Source organism: Macrobrachium rosenbergii, chromosome 10 (genome assembly GCF_040412425.1).
Source record: "Macrobrachium rosenbergii isolate ZJJX-2024 chromosome 10, ASM4041242v1, whole genome shotgun sequence".
NCBI lineage: Eukaryota > Metazoa > Arthropoda > Malacostraca > Decapoda > Palaemonidae > Macrobrachium > Macrobrachium rosenbergii.
In genome coordinates this window covers 5,064,402-5,083,962 of record NC_089750.1, presented here as the reverse complement: position 1 = coordinate 5,083,962, position 19,561 = coordinate 5,064,402, and the positions used below count along the sequence as shown (strand labels likewise).

The 19,561-nt window shown below is 36.6% G+C and overlaps 1 protein-coding gene across 7 annotated transcripts in view; it reads left to right on the top strand.

Moving 5' to 3' along the window:
• Positions 1 to 2,155: 2,155 nt before the first annotated feature.
• The window catches only part of LOC136842440 (STING ER exit protein), a 98,968-nt gene continuing 81,562 nt past the window's right edge, over positions 2,156 to 19,561 (top strand). For 5 of the 7 annotated variants that reach the window (XM_067109784.1, XM_067109783.1, XM_067109782.1 and 2 more), the window contains exon 1: positions 2,177 to 2,421. The gene's annotated coding sequence lies outside the window, so the exon portion shown is untranslated. Of the gene's footprint in view, positions 2,422 to 19,561 lie in introns of all 7 variants that reach the window. The other 2 variants (XM_067109775.1, XM_067109778.1) reach the window with 2 other exon arrangements.

Sequence of the window (19,561 nt, the reverse complement as noted above, 5' to 3'; positions counted from 1 at the left end):
TTTCAACTCCACAATATCTAATGTATATGCATAAAGTGGAATGTATACGTATAAGCAAGTGCAAATATACATACATGCGTGGATCGCCATAGTAATTGTAACGCCACTTATACCACAGTGAGTAAAAGTAAAACTTGTGGGCACGTAGCCGATGGCTCACACAGATCAGTCATAGGACTTTCTCAGCCTTACACACAACTATCAAACTGCTCTCAATAAACTATATTGAAAATATATTTACAACAAATTATATCACTGTGATGAGTAAATTTAAGGCTGCTGTAGCATTTCTATGAAAATGAAGGCTATGGTAGGGAGGCATCATAAGATGCTTCACGAAATAAGAAAAAAATAAGTGATAGCTGAAAAAGTTATGTATGAGATGATCCAAACCAGTCTGCGAGTGGCTCATGATTCATTTGCTTTTGGGGGCATTCTTGTAGATGACCCTGTTGAACAAAAGGATAGATAAGAGTCCGTAATTCTCTCTCTCTCTCTCTCTCTCTCTCTCTCTCTCTCTCTCTCTGTTGTTAGGAGACTCGTAGACTGTATTCTCTCTCTCTTTTAATTATCTAAATTTATAACAACAAAATAACAGGTTACAAAAACCACATTAAAACGGCTAAACATAAGACAGGCCTATAATCCAAACGTCATGAAGACATAGGACATTATAGGTCTATCTCATTTTTTATGATCCTGTTATTTCGAAAGGAGGTAATGTCCTTAAGAAATTTCCCAGCAAATTATATTCAATATGACTCGTATAGCCTATCATACTGTAACTTTAAGTTAAACATTGGCATTTTCTGGTTTTGTAGAGTGCAGTCATGCTTGTCATCCGTCCGAATGTGTAAACGATTGCAATGAAATCGATGTTATGACTATTAAAATGTAGTAAAATTTGCTGAAATCAATAAGAAATACCAGTCTGCATAGCTCAGAAAATCTTTGAGTTAAATTTAGAATGGTGAAAGCGCTTGACAATATCAGACGGTAATTATCGCTGTCCAGTGATTCAAGAGCACCGATTCGAACGCAGACATTCCCTGTGTCACCTCCGTATACAGATGAACCTCATTTTCGAAACACAACATTCCCGCATTTTTACCCTTTTAAGGGAGATGTGTATTATGATTTTGTTTCAGGGGATAATATAACGTTTCCTTTTGATAATCAGTAGAACGTATTTCAGTTCGGTAAAACAACCATTGCAAAATAAACGAAGATGAATAGAACCAAGGATTAACCAACTTTTCGAAACCATTGCCAACCAATCAGCTTCAAGGAATGGATTTTGCTATAGCAGCAAAATATATTTTTAGTTCTACAAAATGCAGTCAGGTTATCTAAATCATTAACTCTTTTGAGATCTGATATTTGACATTTCAACAATCATTATTATTATTATTACACAACACATAAAAAATATAGGAGAAAATATATTAAAATTACAGAAAACATACATATTACAAGGCCACATCATTAGAATATATGCTAACCTTCCTATTTTTTTAATAACGCGAACAAACTTATCATTACACCTATAAAAATGTCAATGTAACGAAAATAATTAAATCTCGCTGTACTGAACACTGTACCAATTCAAAACTTCGTAATAATGAAATATAATATTATTACGCAAAAAAAAAAATGTAAAAATGTTGCTCTAGTTTTAGAATCGAAGCTTAATGCATAGTGCAAACAAAATCACATCGACATTTTATAAATATTTCATATATTACAAAAGCGACGGAGTGAAAGGTCAGCGATAAAATGAAGTGTTACGATCGCAATCAGCCGTCGATTAACATTTGTGAACCCACAGCTTGTATTTGATAAAAAAAAAAAAAAAACCGTGCGAGCACATCAAAGTACAATACTTATCATGAAAGACCATCTCACACGAGGTTCTTTAGCAAGTATCGAATCTCGGTATAATAATAATAATAATAATAATAATAATAATAATAATAATAATAATAATAATAATAATAATAATAATAAGCAAATTATTTCAGCTCATGACATTATTGGGAATACAGTAAATGGTGGCAAAATGCATTTAAAGCGACACAGACAGCATCGGAAATTAACTGGCAACTCTACCTCAGCGATTGTCAAGAGCGACTCAGACTCAGACAGTTCTCGTATCTCAGACTCTCAGTGACTCAGTCACATTTTAGACGCTGTTGAGGGTGGACGTGTGCGCAGTCTGTGGAAGTTTTTTTTGTGGGTTTGACCGCAGCCTCAGTCGGAGACAGGACTCTCTCTCTCTCTCTGTCTCAGAGTTGCAGGGCATAAATTCCCGTGCTGGCATAAGGCCAGACGTCAATCGACAACAGAGGACTAATGTGTATATTAGTGAGATCATAATAGTGATTATATCGTGTGGTGATCGTCGTGGGCGTCGATTGTACAGTAAGTAGTCGCATATTACTTTTTCTTTTTTTTTTTGCTTCTTATTTTTGCATCATCTCAGTAATTTAATTGAATACAATCCGTAATTTTTTTTTACTGATTTTTAAATCATTTGAATTTTATTTAATGTATTCACTGATGTATTCACCAAAAAATGATTTGGTCTCGATGAACATTCACCAAATTAATATTCGTGAAATTTGATGTTTGATTTTATTTATATTAATTTCAGAATGAAATTAAATTCATTAGTTATGCTTATGGCTCCTCCAGTTTTCATAATTCTCGACTTGGCAATGGCAACTGATTAGGGTACACTGTGTTTGTGTGTGTGTGTGTGTGTGTGTGTGTGTGTGTGTAAGGGGGGGAGGGTGATGGGCTGTGGGAGCCACAACCCCCTAGGGGAGCCATTGGTCTCTTGGGGGTAGTTGGCTGAGAACCTGTTTTTTTATGATTGCAATGGTGATGTGTTAGGTTGGGTATGTGGTATATCGCCATTTAGTTATTGCTTCCATATATAATTTTTAACCCTCTCTCAATTAATTCCAGTTAGTAAAAAAAAAATGACGGATGGTAAAATCTACCACAGCGTTGATTGCATCCTCATTTTTTAATAACAGTTACAATATGCAGCAGGTCGTAGTCATTATTATTATTGCTACCCGCTCTGATGCAAGCCCTAATAGGCCTAGCCATGAAAATGATTATTTATTTTAAATTCAGCTTCCCGTTAGCGATACGTTATCTTTAGTGCTTTGTGCAGTGGCGTGGATAGTCCGTGCAAAATGACACGAAGCCAAATTTCGAGAAGGTTAAACTGACGAAGATATAATTTTGCTTGCGTTTCAAACACAGGCCATCGTTTGTTTTACTAGAGAAGTTGTTCGTTCAGCAAAAGCGCTGAGGTGGTTTGTGTTTTGCTCTGTGGGCGAAACTGTATCGGCTATTTCAGGAAACTTTTGCATTGCGCATGCAGAACTTGGTTGGGTTTATCAGCGAGATTTTTTTTTCAAATATTTTGCTTGCTCGACTAGTTTAGGGTATTTCGCATCCACCGATCTAGAGCCATGATTGGCATTCTACAGTACAGTAGTTGTCTTTATGGCCGGATGGCTTATCAACCCGTGAGAGGTCAAGCGCGTCATATGACGTGTTGCAGAAGTCGTCCCACACAGTTTATCCATGTCATATGACGTTCTTAAGTTTTTAAATTTGCGCTCCTTCATAGCTCATTATATGGACATTGTTTATGTTGGATGGGTATATTTATGTTGGCTGGGTACTTGGCAAACATCCAGAAACGCAACAGCGCCGGAGCCAGGGTTGCCAGATTGAGCTACAAATCGCAAATGGGGCTGCTTTTTAAACCGTTGGCGACCAGATTTCACAATCTGCTACTTGCGACTTTTTGGCCTACTTTTGATTTGACGTGGGCTCTTTTATTCGATTTGGGTTACTTCCATTGATTTTTTATCTTAATAATAATAATAATAATAATAATAATAATAATAATAATTATTATTATTATTATTATTATTATTATTATCATTATTATTATTATTACACCAATGGCAATACAACGCTCTTAGTCGGTCCTGGTCGTTTTGGCCGTAAGTCACTTTAGGCCGTAACATCCAAACCAATGTAAGACGTTATGTTTGTGGTATTTACCGTTATGTTTATGGTATTTACCATTATTATTTCATGTTTTACGTACATCCCCAAGGGGCTGGTACTAAACACTGCGCCCATTTTGCACGTAAACGTGCTTACGGCCGCAACGACCCGAATGCCTCTTAGTGATCCCCCATCCCTTTCGATTCCCCCACCCCCCCATCCTCGACACCACCACCACAACAAGAGGAACACAAGCTCGTCGTCCATTTCTATGAACTGCACAGGGGGCGGGGCGATGTGTGGGTGGCTGTGTAAGGAATTGTGTTGTGCTAACCCTTAGGGAGTTAATTGGTTTACAACTCCAGGCCGCTTGCAGTATCTTTATTCCTGAAAGACAGGAGCCTATTGTTTGTGCTTGTAAGACACTAAAATGGCAACAGAATTTTTTTTCACGTGTTAGATATCACAATGTTGGATGCGCAAATACTGTTTACGCTCAAGAACCATAAAAAATGTACACTCAGATTTCATAATTGAAGTGATACACCAGCTGCCTGTTGGAAGATTAGGCCTATGCTGTTGAACGTCTCTCACCTGGTCGTCGCTCTGCTGCTGGAGTCCAGCCCAACTTTTTGCACGTCATTTCATTCGTGCGATACCCATGCAACCAGGTGCTAAAAACAAGAGTACAAAGAGCTTGTGCTATGTCTGCAGACGTACAAATCGTCGACCGCAGCAGAGAGGAGACACTTGCTTCCAGTGCTGTGAATGTGATAAGCCACTTTGTCCGTAAAAGTAAGTATATCTTAGTTTAACCAGACCACTGAGCTGATTAACAGCTCTCCTAGGGCTGGCCCGAAGGATCAGATTTATTTTTACGTGGTTAAGAACCAATTGGTTACCTAGCAACGGGACCTACAGCTTATTGTGGAATCCGAACCACATTAAAGCGAGAAATGAATTTCTATCACCAGAAACAAATTTCTCTTGTTCTTCACTGGCCGGTCGGAGATTCGAACTCGCGACCATCAGAGTGGCAGCTGAGAACGGAACCCGCTCACCCAGCGAAGAACTCGCCACTTTGTCCGGAACCATGTTTTGAAGAATACCATACTCTTACTTTAGAAATTTGTAAGATTGATAGAGTAAGAAGAAAACGTAGTTTGTAAGTTGTATTGCTGTGTGATGGATGATGGTGGCATGGACTCAGAAATAAGCCACAGGATACAGTGTGCTTGGATGGATTGGAGGAGATCATCGGGAATATTGTGCGACAAGAGGATTAGTGCAAGAGTAAAAGGGAGGCTTTATAAAAGTGTAGTTAGACCGGCGATTGTGTATGGGGCTGAGACGTGGCCAATAAAGAAGGCTCAAGAAAGGAAGTTGGAAGTGGCAGAGATAAGGGTGCTGAGATGGATGTGTGGAGTCGCGAGAAAGGATAGGATCAGAAACGATTATATTAGAGGTACAGTCAAAGTGGTAGAAGTGTCAAAGAAGATTCAGCAAAGAAGACTGCAGTGGTTTGGTCATGTCATGCAGAGAGAGGAGGATCATGTGTGTAGAAAGGTCATGGACATGGAGGTGGTCGAGGGGGGAGGAGGAGGGGAAGGCCAAGAGATTCAGATGGAAAGATAGCGTAGCAAATGACATGCGGGAATAAAGGTTAAGAGACCAGGATACGCAAGTTAGAAGATGGAGAAGGCTTACACGAAACAGCGACCTCATATAAAGATGGGTAAAGGCTGAAGACAAAGAAGAAGAAGAACATATATATATATATATATATATATATATATATATATATATATATATATATATATTATAATATTATAATATTTGTGAATATTACGACACAAATATCGTTTAATATCGAATTCACTATGCCTTGAGAAAATCTCATTCCCAAGATTTATTGAATTCTATATCAAGCGATATTTGAGACTTAATATTTCTTAATTTAAGAGAAATCACGCGTATGTGTGACAAAAATTCATATATATATATATATATATTGCCACGAAGTGATCAAGTACCTGGTTATTACACAACTATTAAAAACAAAAATTTACCTCACTTCAGCCAGATACCTGAAACCTCATAACAATATTACGATTGAACACTCTAAAGGTAACAGTGATCACTTAAAACTTGCTTATCACTTGAAAAATCAATCTAAGTTTGTCAAGTTATGAGTGAGGTAACAACTGTTAAGCAACAAATATACTAGAGGGGAAAGGGCATCACTCCACCGAACAACTATAATTGTTTCCCTGGTTCTAATTCACTTCCATATAGGAGAGGGGAACAGAAACATGTCTATCACTTACCTTGTGCATACACAAATATCCTATTCACTGGTGGTCAAAATGAATCACTGTGCTTTTAAAACTTTAAATACAAAAATTTATTTCTAACTCCAAAAGTTATAATTAGAATTCACAGTCTAAAAAAAATTTACTATTACTTTAAAACAACACAATATTTAGTTAATTCTTAAACAAGATTAATTCACAAACCTTTCATTTATCAAGAAATTACGTTAACTAAGCAAAATTCAAACTATTAAGATTTACTCCAAATTTGAAAAAGAAATCTTAACAAATGAACATCAAAACAAGTATGCAATGCTAAAGTATCAACACATACAAAGTGCTAATTAAATCAGTGGTAAATCACAAACACAAAATTTTGTGTAACACTATGAAATTGTAAACACTAGAACATGCAAAAGAAATGAAAAAACAAGAACATTTAAAAATTTTAAAAATTTGATCAACAATAATTTCATTGAAGGCAAAATCAGTATAAAGATTATATCCACCTTAAAATATTATATCCACCTTTTTACAAGATTATATCCACCTTTTTACAATGGTAAAAATTAAGTAAATACCACTTTACCTTATGCCAGTTTCTGCACACCCATACACAACTCCTTTTCCTTTACTGTAGTAATATACACTTTTACCTAAGGCCTGTTACACTATACTCTCTCTTAGATCAGATTCTACCAAGGGAACATTAAATACTATTAACAAACCTTGTATGTTTGGGAGAGTGACCACAATCTTACACTCTTCTACATGAACAGGGGATGAGAGGGAGAGAGAGATGAGAGACCACCCTGTCTTTACCAAATCCCTATCTGAACTAACTGGTATTACCAAAATTCTTCTAGGAGGTTAAACCTGGGTTGCCAGTTAGGTATTTGTATTGTGATGTTTAGAGGCTGTTTTTTTAGAACAATCATTCGCAGATTGTTCCCTTGTTGTGGTTGTTGTCTCCTTACCCACTGGTATTTGTTTTTGTGTGTGAAGTTGACATCTGTCGACTTCATATTGACTGCGGCAGTCAGGTTTGCTATGGCAGTGAGTCAGGTCTCAGCAGCATAGCAGCAAGGAGTCCTTATTTTTTCAGCAGGTATCGTTTTACCTGTTGGCTGAGGTAGCAGAGGATGGTTGGGTGACTAAACCATAGTCATCTGGGGAATTGGTTCCTGTTTGGCAGCAGATTTGCTGTCTCGATGTTTCTGCTGTGATCATCTGTGTGTTGGATGTGTTCCTGTTTGCAGTCACTGGCTGCTTCGATGATTTCACCGAGTTCGTATGAATATCTTCATGCCCTTTGACAGCTAGGTCTGTCTCGACGTCTCTATGGAGATAGTCTTTTTTTATATTGTGCTACCCTGAATTAGTGTGGTTTTTTTTTTTATGCTACTTGAGTATGTTGTTTATGCTGTTTGATTATTGTTAATTATGTTGTAAGCTGTGCTTTCCTATTATTCATGCTGTCTGCTTATTTGTAATGTAACTGCTAGGTTATGTGATGTAGCTGAAGTGTTTGTTGATTTGTATTTTATTGTTGACTGAGTTAATGCGATGATTACCATGTTTGTTCATCGTTATTGATCTTACTGGTTTTTGGTAGAGTAACTCAGTTTTAGCTACATTTATTTTTTATTCTGACTCTGTTAATTAATTATGTGATTTGTTTAATACCAAACCTTGACTCACTTGTACATAATGTATATAACTTTATTGTAATAAATTAGTTTTAAGGTGCTTTAGAGGTTTTGTTTCGCTCCTTCCTCCGTGGTTTGTCATGACTGCTCCCAGTCAGTCCAGTCCCATTCTATTTTTTTTTTTTTTCTTATTTTAGAACCTGAAGAACCGACTTTGGTTCATTACATGGCAACCTTGGCAGCTTCGGGGGAGTGTGTAAAAAAAAAATTTGCGCAATTTTTTTTTCTGCCGGGTAAGGAGGTGTGATGTTTAGAGTTTTTTTTTAGAACAATCATTTGCAGATTGTTCCCTTGTTGTGGGTGTTGTCTTCTTACCCATTGGTATTTGTTCTTGTGTGTGTGAAGTTGACATCTGTCGCCTTCTTATTGACTGCGGCATTCGGGTTTGGTGTGGCAGCGAGTCAGGTCTCAGCAACATAGCAGCAAGGAGTCCTTATTTTTTCAGCAGGTATCATTTTACCTGTTGGCTGTGGTAGCAGAGGATGGTTGGGTGACTAAACCATAGTCATCTGGGGAATTGGTTCCTGTTTGGCAGCAGATTTGCTGTCTCGACGTTTCTGCAGTGATCATCTGTGTTGGATGTGTTCCTGTTTGCAGTCACTGGCTGCTTCGATGATTTCACGGAGTTCGTCTGAGTATCTTCATCCTCTTCGAAAGCTGGGTCTGTCTCGACGTCTCTATAGAGATAGTCTGTTTTTTTTTTTTATATTGTGCTACCCTGAGTAGTGTTTTTTTTTTTTTATGCTACTTGAGTATGTTGTTTATGCTGTTTGATTATTGTTAATTATGTTGTAAGCTGTGCTTTCCTATTATTCATGCTGTCTGTTTATTTGTAATGTAACTGCTTGATTATGTGATATAGCTGAAGTGTTTGTTGATTTGTATTTTATTGTTGACCGAGCTAATGCGATGATTGCCATGTTTGTTCATTGCTATTGATGTTACTGGTTTTTGGTAGAGTAACTCAGTTTTAGCTACATTTGTTTTTGATTCTGACTCTGTTAATTATGTGATTTGTTTAATACCAAACCTCGACTCACTTGTACATAATGTATATAACTTTATTATATTAAATTAGTTCCAAGGTGCTTCAGTGGTTTTGTTTTGCTCCTTCCAACGTGGTTTGTCACGACTGCTGCTAGTCAGTCCAGTCCCATTCTATTTTTTTTTATTTTTTTTTTATTTTAGAGCCTGTAGAACTGACTGTGGTTCAGTACAGTATAAAGTGGTCACCCTGGAAGAAACAGGAATAAACTGAGTTTCTTCCATGGGAAAGAAAGGAAAAAACAGTTTCTTTCCCTGAAGAGGGAAAGAGGATAGGGAAAATATTCTCTGGCTCAGAGAACTACACAGGCCTGCCTCTTATCTGAATGACTGACAGTTTCCTGTTTGAACACCTGTATAAACACAGAGGCTTTGAGGGTCTCTCTCGCACACTTGTATAAACACAGAGGCTTAGAGGGTCTCTCGCATAAAGCATTTCCTTTCCACCTGAATAAACAACACACAAGCCCACCGGAAAAGGTATCTAGGCTTATCACACAACCAGCCAACCCTTGTAAAATCTGACATTTAGCATCTCCCACAACCACTATTTTCAAAGTTATTACAGTCAATACATGACATACACAAGAAAATATGAAAAAATGTATAAAAAAAAAAACAGAAAACTTTTTTATAGAATTATATCATAAGACATTTTATAGAATACACACATATCATAAGACATATCATTTTATAATATGTATATATATATATATATATATATATATATATATATATATATATATATATATATATATCTCCACTGGAACACAAGACTGCAAGTGTATTATTATATTTTCGACAGAATAAAAATAGAATACAAAACATCTGGGAAGCCATACATGACTAAACTCTTTCATTTGTTATTCTCCCAAACTCTCTTGGGCAGATTCGCATCTTGATGAAGAACAAATGAGAACGAAGAACAATAATAGGAAAGAAAGAACAATAATAAGAAAATAAAATGGAATGACTTGGAGATGACGTCATCGAGTATCCGGTCTCTCCCAACCACCTCTGCTCCCCTCCTGACCCTCCCGACCCCCCAGGCCTCCCAACCCTTCCCCCTAGCCAAGACCCCACCCTTTCACGTCCTCAGACCTCCGAGACAAGTTTCAAAGCCATAATGCAAAGAATGTACGTGAGAATATATGACTATGTTTTAAGTATGTCCGGTTATAACTAGTTTATTTTCCTTCCTCTCTCTCTCTCTCTCTCTCTCTCTCTCTCTCTCTCTCTCTCTCTCTCTCTCTCTCTCTCTCTCTCTCTCTCTCTCTTCTTTTCACTTTGTTTCATTTTTCCTGAAGCGATCTTATTCATATGACATTTACTGCACATGATTATGCAAAATGACACGAAGCCAAATTTCGAGGAGGCTAAACTGACGAAGATATTTGCTTGCGTTTCAAACACAGGCCGCCATCGTCAGTCGTTTCTTTTATCACCAGAGAAGTTGTTCGTTCAGCAAAAGCGCTGAGGTGGTTTGTGTTTTGCTCTATGGGCGAAACTGTATCGGCTGTTTCAGAAAACGTTTGCATTGCGCATGCAGAACTTGATTGGGTTTATCAGCGGGGTTTTTTTTTTTTGTTTGCTCGACTAGTTCAGGGTATTTCATATCCATCGATCTTAGAGCCGTTGGCATTCTACAGTACAGTGGTTGTCTCTACGGCCGGATGGCTTATTAATGAGAGGACGTTGGAACAGTTCTGTCGCGAGAGACGTCAGAAATTTAAGTATCCAGTAAAAGGTAGAAAATGTTTGTGTTTTGCGTAGATGCTAATCAAAGGTATATATCTCAGTTGACCCGCATTGGAGTTAAGACAAAGCTTTTGAAACTATAAAAAATATGTAAGGAATATTCAAAACGAAAATTACGAGCATGGTACAGTGAATGGCGAAAAAATCCTGAAACTCCGCCGAAATAACCAATTTTAATGCAAACAGTCGACGAATCATTGTGAAACATGTCACGCCCATTGCATCATACGTGATTGAAGTGTGGTCGCGTCTTTCTATAGACCGTGGGATAAGGAAAAATACTTCGAGGGATGCCTAAGCTCTAGCTGGTCAAAATTTCTGCCCGGGCAGGATGCGTATGGCCCTCTGGCCTTAGGGTGCCTACCCCAGATCAAGGGTATAAGTCCACAGGAGCGTGGTGTGGTTCCTTTTGCCGAATCCAGGGGAAAAACGAATTAACTTATACTTACCAATGCGTGTCATTCTCTCGCTACCTTGAATAGGGACAGATATTTTATTTTTGTGGATGAATTGGTTTCAGTACGTTCCTGTGATGAAATACACGACCTTCAAGTTTTTGTATCCGTAACATCTACTTGATTTTTTTTTTTACTTTTACTTTTACTTTACAGGAGATATGACCAATCTTCAAATAAATGAGTAAAATGAATTTAACTCTGATACAGGAACAAATGCGTTAGCAACATACATTAGGCAAGGATATTATCACTAATTAGACAGTGTCAATGCAAACGACTTGATTGTATCTGCCAGTTGTTTGTGGCACTAGCGGATCCAGAAAAATTCCAAGGGGGGGGGAGCACCAATTTTTTCATATACATTATATATATATATATATATGTATAATTTATATATATATATATATATATATATATATATATATATATATATATATATATATATATAATTTCTATAATAGATTGACTATTTTTCCCCATTTTTATATTCCTCATTTATGTTGTTATAATGATCTAAATCTTCAATATTATTATTTTGTCATTTTTCATGGGGGGTCATGTGCCCAGGTGCCCCCGCCCCCGGATCCGATAGTGGTTTGTGGGATGGTGGGCTGGTCTGCCACCTCTCTGGTCGCTTAGCCTTGGGCGTGGAATATCGTTAGGCTCAGGTTGTGAGAGAGAGAGAGAGAGAGAGAGAGAGAGAGAGAGAGAGAGAGAGAGAACTTCACTTCGCTTACGGACTTGGAGAAAGGCTCGTTCACATTTGCGTTAAGTATACTATATAAATAAATCATGCAGTTATATTTATTGTTTAAATCACGCTGTCAGTAGACAAGACATGAATTTTCAGTTTATAAATTTAATTTGTGTATGGCATTTAAATTGACTATGACTTTCCTGGGACTTTGGTCTTTAGCCAGAATTGTGACTTTTTTTTCCCTCTTGCACGTTCCAACCAGAATTGTGAACGTTTCAACCAGAATTGTGACTTTTTTTCCCTCTTGCACGTTCCAACCAGAATTGTGACTTTTTTTCCTCTTCATTTCAACCAGAATTGTGACTTTTTTTTTTTCCTCTTGCACCAGAATTGTGAACGTTTCAACCAGAATTGTGACTTTTTTTTCCCTCTTGCACGTTCCAACCAGAATTGTGACTTTTTTTTTCCTCTTGCACGTTTCAACCAGAATTGTGACTTTTTTTCCCCTCTTGCACGTTCCAACCAGAATTGTGACTTTTTTCCTCTTGCACGTTTCAACCAGAATTGTGACTTTTTTTCCCCTCTTGCACGTTCCAACCAGAATTGTGACTTTTTTTTCCTCTTGCACGTTTCAACCAGAATTGTGACTTTTTTTCCCCTCTTGCACGTTCCAACCAGAATTGTGACTTTTTTTTTTCCTCTTGCACGTTTCAACCAGAATTGTGACTTTTTTTCCCCTCTTGCACGTTTTGTCTTTTTTCTTCTTGCACGTTTCAACCAGAATTGTGACTTTTTCCCCTCTTGCACGTTCCAACCAGAATTGTGACTTTTTTTCTTCCACATTTCAACCAGAATTGTGACTTTTTTCCCCTCTTGCACGTTCCAACCAGAAACTTTTTTTCTTCTTGCATGTTTCAACCAAATTGTGACTTTTTTTCCCCTCTTGCCGTTCTGTGACTTTTTTTCCTCTTGCACGTTTCAACCAGAATTGTGACTTTCCCCTTTTCCAACCAGAATTGTGACTTTTTTTCTTGCACGTTTTCAACCAGAATTGTGACTTTTTCCCCTCTTGCACGTTCCAACCAGAATTGTGACTTTTTTTTTTCCTCTTGCACGTTTCAACCAGAATTGTGACTTTTTTTTTTCCTCTTGCACGTTTCAACCAGAATTGTGACTTTTTTCCTCTTCGTTTCAACCAGAATTGTGACTTTTTCCCCTCTTGCACGTTCCAACCAGAATTGTGACTTTTTTTTCCTCTTGCACGTTTCAAATTGTGACTTTTTTTTTTTTCCTCTTGCAGAACCAGAATTGTGACTTTTTCCCCTCTTGCACGTTCCAACCAGAATTGTGACTTTTTCCTCTTCGTTTCAACCAGAATTGTGACTTTTTTTCCCCTCTTGCACGTTCCAACCAGAATTGTGACTTTTTTTTTTCCTCTTGCACGTTTCAACCAGAATTGTGACTTTTTTTCCCCTCTTGCACGTTCCAACCAGAATTGTGACTTTTTTTTTCCTCTTGCACGTTTCAACCAGAATTGTGACTTTTTCCCCTCTTGCACGTTCCAACCAGAATTGTGACTTTTTTTTTCTCTTGCACGTTTCAACCAGAATTGTGACTTTTTTCCCCTCTTGCACGTTCCAACCAGAATTGTGACTTTTTTTTTTCCTCTTGCACGTTTCAACCAGAATTGTGACTTTTTCCCCTCTTGAACGTTCCAACCAGAATTGTGACTTTTTTCCTCTTGCACGTTTCAACCAGAATTGTGACTTTTTTTTTCCCTCTTGCACTGTGGAACGTTTCGTAGGTTCTGTATTTCGTTAAAATGTGTAATCATCCAAATCTCCCCTCTCTCTCTCTCTCTCTCTCTCTCTCTCTCTCTCTCTCTCTCTCTCTCTCTCTCTCTTTACATAAATTTAATTTGCGTATGGCATTTAAATTGACCACGACTTTCCTGGGATTTTGGTCTTTAGCCAGAATTGTGACTTTTTCCGTTTACACTGTAGCGTTACGTAAGTTCTGTATTTCGTCAAAATGTGTAATATCCAAATCTCTCTCTCTCTCTCTCTCTCTCTCTCTCTCTCTCTCTCTCTCTCTCTCTCTCTCTCAATATATATATATATATATATATATATATATATATATATATATATATATATATATATATATATATATATATATATATATATATATTATATATATATATATATATATATATATATATATATATATATATACACACACATTTTGCTGCTAGGATGGTGTTTACACAGGTGTTCAAGCGAGGGGTTCCAAGGTCCGGAAGGCTCGTCCCAGATCCATTTAGCTGTCACCCAAAGAGATATGAGGTGACAGGTCGAGATAACATTTTGTTGACTAAGGCGGGGGTAAATCCCCCCTTTGTTCCCCAGTTCTTAATTTTGCCCAGTTTTTGTGTTGGTGATTTAACATTTCTTTACTTAGTATGTTACATGTGTTTGATACTTTAATACTGCATACTTGATTTGATTTTCATTTATTAAGATTTCCTTTTCCAATCTCGAGTGATTCTTGATAGCTTAAATTTTGCTTGGTTAATGTAATTTCTTGATAAATTAAAGTTTTGTGAATTAATTTTGTTTAGCTCAAGGATTAATTAAATCTTGTGATGTTCTCAAGTAATGATAAATTTTTGAGATTGTGGATTCTATATAATTATAAATTTTGAAGTTAAAAAATAAATTTTTGTATTTAAAATTTTTATAAAACAGTGTTTCATTTACTGACCACCAGCGAATAGGATTAATTGTGTGTTAATAAGGCAAAGTGATAAACATGTTTTGTTCCTTTAGTTTTGCTGAAGTGAATTAAGACCAGGGAAAACAGTTATAGTTGTTTTGATGGAGTGATGCCCTTTTTCTCTAGTATTTTTCTTGTTCAACTGTTGATACCTCACACACATCTTGATAAACTTAGTTTGATTTTTCAAGTGATAAGTAAGTTTTAAGGGATCACTGTTACCTTTAGAGTGCTCAGTCGTAATTTTATTGTTATGAGAGTTCAGGTATCTGGCTGAAGTGAGGTAAATATTTGGATTTTGTGACTAGTTGTGTAATAACCGGGAACCTGTTACACATCATTACAATATATATATATATATATATATATATATATATATATATATATATATATATATATATATATATATATATATAAGTAAAAAGAAAAACAAAGTTTTGATGAGCAACTAGCTAGATATTTATATGCAACGATTAGTAGCTTTAGAACAGTAGAGAACCATCAGTTTCTAAAATTTGTTCAAACGATACGTCCAGGATATAAATTACCTACAAGGAAACAAATTGGTGGATCAATTTTGGATGAAGTATATGATGAGGAGATTGCTAAAGGGAGACTTCTTTTGAAAGGTCAGATTGTTTAGATGGCTGGAGCAATGTTCATAATGAGCCAGTTGTGTGTGTGTGTGTGTGTGTCAGTTACTGATGAAAATTCAGAAAGTTTCTTGATTAAAACTGTTGATACATCTGGTCAAAAGCATGATGTAACATACTTAACAAGTCTTGTTACCAAAATAATAAAGGAAGCATCTCAAGAGTTTGATGTAAGTGTGCGTAGTTTTGTAACAGACAAAGCTGCTAATATGAAAGCCATGAGGAAGCAACTTAAGAATGAGTTTGGCCATAGCATTGCAACTTATGGATGTTCTTCACACATTGCTAAATTATTAGCTCATGATTTAGATATACCAAATGTGAAATCCTATGTAGTACAAATTATAAAGTATGTAAGGAATACCCATCTTCCTGCAGCGAGATACAAGGAAGCAGGTGGTAAGAAGCTGGTCATGCCCGTTGAAGCAATGTGGAACTCTGTATATGAGAATTTGGAATCATATCCCCAAAACTGGCCAATCTTGGCATCCTTTACTCTAGATGAATCCATTACCTCCAAGATTATGAACATGAGCATTAAAAGCAATGCTCAAGATTTAGCCAGCCGACTTAAACCTGTATCTGTTGCCCTTTCTAATCTACAAAGTGGCAAGTGTAAAATAGGCGATGCAGTGAAGATTTGGAAAAATCTTGTTCTTGAACTCGAACAAATATTTCCTGAAAAAGAAGTGGAGAAAGCCAAGAAAAGATATGATTAAGCAATTTACAGATTATCATCTTTCATACTTGCTGGATCCCCATTTCCAAAAGGGTGCAGAGAGCATGCCAGAAGATGAGGAATGTAAAGCAATGTCTTTAGCAGAAGAGGATTATCCAGAATTCCTACCAATTATACTTAAGATGAAAGCTAAAGCATATCCTTTTGACAAAGCCTACTTGTTTGAAACATCAGGCATTTCTCATCTCACCAGTTGATCCTGGTGGAGAGCACTAAAAGGCAAAATTGATGTTGATGTAATAGAAGATATCTGTGGTTTGCTCAGTGGAGTCGCTTCAAGCGCGAGTGTTGAGAGAATCTTCTCTACGTTTGGCTTGGTACACTCTAAACTCAGAAACAAACTGGGTATAGGGAAGGCTGGGAAGTTGGGTTTTTTTACACAAAGTTTTGAACAAAGACTACAATTTTGATGAGGCTGACTAGATTTTCTCTGTTCTGCAGTCTTTAGGTTTTCATTTTGGATTAAGTTATCAATCACCAAATGGTATTTATTTTTTTGTGAATTTTTTCTTATTTGATATCAGTCACCAAATGGTATTTGGTTTGTGAATTTTTCGTTTATTTGATATCAGTCACTAAATGTATTTATTTTTGTACATTTTTTGTTTATTTGATATCAGTCACCGAATGGTATTTATTTTTGTAAATTTTTTGTTTATTTGATTCATATTCTATTTTTGTTTATATATACAGTGCTTCTTTTGCACTAAAAAAAATCAAATTATTTACCAATTTCTTTTAGCCTAAACTAAATATCTGAAGCTTACCACTAGTATTAGTATGTTCAGTTACTTCATATGTCATGTGTGGTTTTGTAACACAAATAATATGTTCTAAGATATGACTTTGAATGTACTATTAGGTTAAACATTATGTTGAGTACCAAAAAATTAATATTATCTCAAAAAAGTTGTGGAAGAAGCATGAAGACCTAAAGAAAATAAAAAAAACCTAAGAAAAATAAACATTAAAAACCTTAAAAAAACATAAAAACCAAAAAACCATGGTTTTTTTTACTGGTTTAAACCATTTGGTTAAAATGGCCAACCCTGCTTAATGACAGGATTTCCTGCCTGAACATTTGTTCAAACAACGGCCTTTTAGGCCAACCAGTGTTATCAAAACCTGTCATCCCATATCTCTTTTGATGACAGTTTAAGTGGGTAAGGAAACAAACCTTCCGAAAAGGGGGCCTGGCTGGACACCTGACACCTGTGTAAACATCACCATCCTATGTCTTGTGTAAACATCACCCTAACAACAAAAATATATTTTTAAATTCTACCAGTAGCTCATTTGATATTTCAACAATCATTATGATTATACACAACACTTGACAAATATAAGAGAAAATATATCAGAATTACAGAAAGCATATATTACAAGGCCACATCATTAGTATGTATATATATATACTGTATATATAATAATAATAATAATAATAATAATAATAATAATAATAATAATAATAATAATAATAATAATAAATGAAGAGGTTTCTCGAGAAAACAGTGGCGTTACTGTTCTGTGAGGTGGGTTAGTTTAACCCTCCTGTCTGGGAAAAAAATATGGCCAGGAGGGGCCAGTTAGGACTTTTTTCACAGAGAGAGAGAGAGAGAGAGAGAGAGAGAGAGAGAGAGAGAGAGAGAGAGAGAAACCTTTTAGAGAGAAACCTTTAGATTTATATATATATATATATATTATATATATATATATATATATATATATATATATATATATATATATATATATATATATATATATATATATATAAATCATGCCGTTATATTTATTGTATAAATCGCGTTGTCAGTAGACAAGTCATGAATTTTTAGTTTATAAATTTAATGTGTGTATGGTATTAATGGTATCTCTCTCTCTCTCTCTCTCTCTCTCTCTCTCTCTCTCTCTCTCTCTCTCTCTGAAGGCGCGATTCCACCGAGGCAACGCAGGCAACATGTTGCATGCGACATGACTGGCTTTCGACAAGTATGTTGAATGCAGCTTTCAACCAGGAGACATGTTGCCTACGAGGCAACACCGTTGCTGCTTGTAGCAAGCTACATGCTATGTTGACTGTTGAATGCCACAAAACCTTTTCCACGAATTCAGCATAAACTAAGCCAATTGTCAGTACAATGCATTTATATTTATTTTTTCTTTCCCTCTCCGAGGCTCGATCCCGTGCCATGGGGCGAATTTCAATGTATTTCAGTCCATTGGCCATGCCCTGAGATGACTGAAGTGTCCGAATTTAATTAAGGTGATGATGTGGACCTCCTGACTCTGACAGCCCAACGAAGACTGCCCTACAGGACCTTGTTTGAATAATAATAATAATAATAATAATAATAATAATAATAATAATAATAATGAGATTATATGAATGAAGACCATACATACATAACTGACTATACAAATATATAATACCGTGAATGGAGAGAGAGAGAGAGAGAGAGAGAGAGAGAGAGAGAGAGAGAGAGAGAGAGAGAGAGAGAGAAAGGGGGCTGACCCATGGCCACATCTGACTTGATATTATTATTGGTTGCTCAGTGTGGGGTTCAACTTCAGATGAATAGCAAGCCCTTGGGTTATCCACGACCAGGAGGAATATCAGGAAGTCAGAGGCAAACCACTGAATTCTCTTAATGGGAAAGGATCCAGACGTCTTTTGGGTTGGGCAAAAAGCAGTACGCAAATTCTTGATCTTTTTTTCTGCTATTGCCAAGTCATAGTTAAATTTCTCGGCTATCAAGCGCGTATCCCATAGAAAAGCAAGTTCCTTGTATTCTTGTATAAATTCTACGGTATTTTCTTGCGACCAATTCATCTCGTTGCTTTCAACATCAAGTCCTTCCCGCCGCGGCTGGTGGGTCGGGTGGGGGTTCGGTTCTACTGTAGGCAACAATGCTCACTTGTTCTCCGGCCAGATCTGACACGTTCGAGAAGAGAAAGTTGAAAGGGATAATACAGAGTGCGATTAATAAATATTCCTTTTGCCCTCCCTTGTCAAGGTTCTTCAAAATGACTTTAGCCACACTAATTATTCAAACATCTATTGTGTATTGTAATTCGTAAAATACTTGTGACCTACAAGCTTTTCAGATATAAATTTATATATAAGTGGGCCATCGGCACTGGAGCTGAGTGGACGTCCTTCCACTCTGACTGTGGATGCAACACTGAGCAGGCAGCCAATTGAAATCGGTTTGCCCCCAGTGCTCTCACTTTTGCTTGATCAGATTACCTCAAATATTACCTTAAATCCACCATGATTACCTTATATAACACAAACGTTATATACGCTGCACTGGCAATAGTGAGCAATTGTTTGTGGTATTGAGTTAATAAAAGACTTACTGTAAAAAAAAGGAATAA